Source organism: Chinchilla lanigera, unplaced genomic scaffold (genome assembly GCF_000276665.1).
Source record: "Chinchilla lanigera isolate Chin_1 unplaced genomic scaffold, ChiLan1.0 scaffold00030, whole genome shotgun sequence".
NCBI lineage: Eukaryota > Metazoa > Chordata > Mammalia > Rodentia > Chinchillidae > Chinchilla > Chinchilla lanigera.
Genome location: NW_004955431.1, coordinates 9859743 through 9864979, shown reverse-complemented (window position 1 = coordinate 9864979; position 5237 = coordinate 9859743).

Genomic DNA, 5237 nt, shown 5'->3' with positions numbered 1-5237 from the left:
GGTACATTATGGACAGTAGAACAATGAAGGGGATACTAGGCAAGGAAAAGTAGTTTCACACTGTTGAGGAGGCAGGAGCTGGAGTTGAGGAGGGAGGCTGAAGTGACTAAAGCTGAACAAAGGAAAGACCTATACAAAATAGGACTAAAGCCAGACATGGTGTCATATGCATATAGTCGCAAAACTCTAGGAGGCTGAGGCAGAAGGATTTCAAGTTTGCGCCCAGTCTTGACAACAGAGAGCTGGAAAGATCCTGTCTCAAAGTAAAAATAAGAGAGGCATGGGAATGTGACTCAGCATCAAGCCCCAAGGTTCAGTCCCCAGTACTAATAACAACAACCTCACAGAACTCAAATCTGCATCGGCTCCCTTGAGTCTCAGGCACACAAGCATAGAGTGAAATTCTTAGGTAAAGCATAGTGCCCATACTGACCTGGGAGGCATTCAAGCTCCACACAGCTAGAGCTAGCTAAGTGCTGTTCTGGATCACTCAGGATGTTTAGTAGAGACTCTGCCTTAGCTATGCCTTATTAATGGGGTAGAGTATCTCTGAGGTAAAAGTTATTCTCTATCCAATAAAAATTTGAAGAGATTAAGCCAAATTACAAGTAATTTTAGCTGCTTATAAGAACAAGCCCAATAAAACCTATAACCAAGATAAAATTACCAATGTCCAGCAACCAATAAAACACTGATGTAACAAGAAGCAGAAAATTAGAACTAAAACCTGGAGAAATATCAGTCATTAAAAACAGACCAAGAAATGACAGAGATAAAGAAATTAGCAAATAAGCATGGTAAAACAGTTATTATGCCTATATTAAAAAGAAGCAAATAAAATAATATAAACTAACCTGCCACAGTTTAAAGTACCAGAAGGAGAGGAAGGAGATAGAAAATGAATATAAAAATGGCCCCAAACTTCCAAATTAGATGGAAACCTGTAATCTACAGATCCAAAAAGCTTGAAGAATCTACATAGCATAAATGGAAAACCACACTGAGACTCACTGTAACCAATCTGTAAAAACTAATAGTGGAAAGAAAATCTTAAAATCAGCCAGTTATAAAAGAAACATCTTTACAAAAGCAACAAAAAAGTCACAAAGCTCATCAGAAACTATGCAAGCTATAAGACAATTGAATGGCATCTTTTTTTTGTCTTAGTTTTATATTTATAGAAAAGTTGCCCAGTTTCCTGAATAATTAATATCTGACATGGTATTATCAATTAGGGTTCACTAGTAGAACAGATTTAATATAAAACATATATATGGTATGTAAAGAATTTACAAGGTAGGCTTACAATGGCTTCCTGAAGAGTTAGATGTGGAAAAATGTAAAAGGACCCTCGATGTTCTGGGGTGCTAGAGAATCCAGTCAAAATTCAAAGGCTTGGAGCTCACTGCAGAGTTCACCATGAGTCTGGATCAGGAAGCTGAAGGATCTGCACTGGAAGGCTGAAGAGTGCACTGGAGGCAGTTGCACCTGGAGACAGTTGTCCAAAGGTGATGGTGAAGATTGGAGCTTCTCTAAAGAAGCGTTAAGTGAGACTTCCTTCCTCTTTCCCTTTTTATTCCACCAAGGCTACAAGCCTATTGGTTAGTGCCACCCATGCCCAGGGTGGATCTTCCCCATTCAGTAAGTCAGCCATTCAGACACAACCAGAACAGTGATAAAGCAATCTGCTAGGTGTTTCTTATTCAAGTAGATATCACAATTAACTATCAGTCATGGTCATAAATACATTTGCCATGACTAAGAAATCAAAAGTGGTCTATGAGTATTAACTAAACTTTACTGAGGTATCAGTAGCTTTTTCAGGTATTCCATTCATTATATTTAGTTATCCTGTCTCAGTCTCCCCTGGCCTGTGTTGAACAGCATCTTTAAAGTACTAAAAGACTAAAACTATCAATCCATTATTTTCCCTTCTATTTCAGAGATAGGAACTCTCTTCTTCTCCTTCCATCCCTAGACTCATCGTTTGAGGTCTATTCCTTTACCCTTGTAAAGGTGATCACTACAGTAAATTGTACACTAAATTTAATCATGAGAAGCTGCTGCTTTTTTTCAAATAATGTAGAAATTCATTATAACTGAACTTCAAGTCATGTTAAAGGCTGAAGTTTAAGTCATGGTGAAGTGAGTGCTTCAAGTCAAGCAAAATAATGGCGGATGGAGGCTTGAATCTACACAAAGGAATAAAGAATGACAGAAATGATAAATGAGTAAATACAAATTTAAGTGGATGGATTTCTAGGGCAAGTTATTATAGTTTATTAGAATGGGGTGTTAGTGTTGATTAAAAAAAAAAACCTGATAACAGTTATACTAACAATAAACAGCTTATAATCACCTTCATATACAATATCTTATCTTTATAAAAATATATAATACTGGTATTATCATCCTTGTTTTAAAGAATTAACTTTACCAAAGCAGAGGGCTTACCTTTATTCTCAGTTATTGGGAAGAGAATATCCAAACAATTGGAATGTCTTCCCTGATAGTCTTTGTCCTAAATGTTTTAGTCATCCAACATTCTAACAATCTGATTTATGATGAGGAGACAGGGCCACATAGAAATCAGTTCCAAAGCAGGTAATACCACCTCTACCTGTAGACCTTGAAACTAAAGGCCAGCCCAATGGGGAATATGTGACCAAGCCACAGTAAAACCTCCAGGCAAGCAGGCATATCTGAGCTTCCCTAATAAGCAACACTCTATGTTTGTTGTCACACATCAAGGATAGGAAAAGTTGGCAAGTCTGAGATCCAAGGGGAGAAGATGACTGGAAGCCCCAAGTTTGGACCTCTCCTGGATGCTGCCCTCTTCCTTCCACTAATTTTAATCTCCATCCTTTTATATGAAATATACTATAACCATGAGTATCACAATTTTCAGTGAATTCAATGAGTCCTTCTAGTAAATTATTGAACCTGAGGGTATGAACCCCTCCTAACTCACAATTAGTGTCAGATGTAAGGGCAATTTTCTGTGGACTACTGTTCTCCCTCTAACTCCTCAATTGGACTAAATTCTTATAATGGGGTAATGAAAGAGCATCAAATCCACATGTTGCAGCTTCTCAGTCTCAGAAATGTGTGGGCCCACACCAGGAAACCCTCTGCACATCCTTTGGGCAGGGGCAACTATCCTCATGCTCCTTAGGCAGGGCTACTGCCTTTAAGCTCCGAGGCAGGATAATTGCCCTCTCACCCTTTGGCATGCCCCCGTGCTCTTGGTGACGGCTGACAAGAACAAGTGTTGGGGTTTTCTCCTTGTCACACTCTCACAACGAGTGAGGACTCCTTTTGAAAAGTGAGGGCCAGGCCATTTTTGGCTGTAACTCTTGGCTCACCTCTTAATTTGGTCACTATAGGAAATAGTCCTTCCTGCCCTCAAAAAGGCACACCACTGGGTTGCCTTGTTCATAACCTTGGCTCCCTTGGCATCAGAGAGTCCATAAAACCCAAAAAAATTAATCTACTGCCAGGTGACTTGGCCACAGTATAAACTTGACAATGGCAGCCAGTGGCCTGAAGGGGGAACTTTTGACCCTCTAATACTCTAAGACCTAGATAATTTTTGTCATCATAATGGCAAATGGATGGAAATCCCTTATGTTCAGGCCTTCTTCACTTTAAGGACATGTCCCTCTCTTCTACAGTCCTGTACAGGGGCCCAACTACTTTTGACCCACACTACTCTGCCTGATTCTGTCTCCTCCACTACATCATTTCCTTTAGGTGACGTATCTCCAGTCTTTGTGTCTCTCCCCTCACAACATCCCCAGGTCCAAACACTTCAGCCTGCCCAACCAGAGGCTCCTGAGCCTAGTGCCTCACCTTTTCATCCTGTCTCACCCACTGTGGCTTCCAGTTCTTCCTTTACTTCCTCACCCCCATCTGAAATTCCTCAATCTCCCCAGACTGAGACATCTATTCCATCTGACAGTCCCCCTTCCTCCTCTTCCTCTGCTCCCCAATAACCAATTTCTCCTCCTGCTTACCTCACCCAGCCTCATGCCTTTCAGCCACAAAAAGAAGCACATGGTACTCCAGTGCCATCTAGTGACCCCTTACCAAGCCATCCTTGGTGGCCATCTTGCTGTGGATCACATGGGGACCAGCAGCCATCTTGCCATGGGGCACATGGGGACTGGCAGCCATCTTGCTGCAGGTTGCATGGGGATGGGCAGCCATCTTGCCTCAGGTCATATGAGGATTAGCAGCCATCTTGTGACCTCTCATCACATGATTGTCAGCAGCCATTTTGTTGTGGAACTGGTTGCCATCTATGATCCCCTACCATGTGACCACCAGCAGCCATCTTGTGCATCACATGATACTGTCACCATTTTGTGCTTCTCAGTCTCAGGGTGAGAGACAGCCCTCTTATGGTTAGTCCGGTAATAGCCCACAGGCATAATTAGCAGCCAACTGGCCATCTACATCTCCCACTCAGCAGTCCTCTCAGCTTCAACCTTTATTATTCCCCCTTTGGGAAGAAGCTGGCCCTGAGGGAATAGTTTGTATCTATGTTCCTTTTTTCCTCACCAACCTGTCCCAAATTAACCACAACTTAGGTTCCTTTTCCGCTGACCCACAAACTTAAGAGTTTAAATTTATAACAAATTGTTATGATTTACATTTTATGTTTATGTGATTCTAAACACTACTCTCACTTCTCAATAAAGAACTGGATTATGGCAGGTGGCTTGAGAAGAAGCTGATAGTAGACATCAAGAAAATACTGCTGAAAATGACCTTGGGCCTGTTACAGTGCCAAAATAGGACCCCAACTGGGATTATCAAAATGGAGATGGGTCTGGTAAAGTACATGATTAATTAAGTACAAGATGATTAAATGTTTAATTGTGGGCCTTAACAAAATAGCCTACAAGTGGACCAATTACAACAAACTTTTAGAACAAGTCCAAGAGGCTAATGAAAATACAGCTGTGTTTCTAACACGTCTTAAGGACACCTTAATTAAGTTTACTAATATAGACCCAGACTGTCCTGAAGGAACATTTATTCTTAATTCCTTCATTTCCCAGTCTGCCCCTGACATTTGGGCAAAATTATAAAAGAGTGATCTTGGCCCTCAAGCCCCACAGGGAGACTGCATTAACATGGCTTTTCCTGTCTTCAACAATAGAGAACAAAAACAAAAGGAAGAACAAGAGGCACACACACAGAAAAGCTTGCTAAATATAAAACTGATCTTT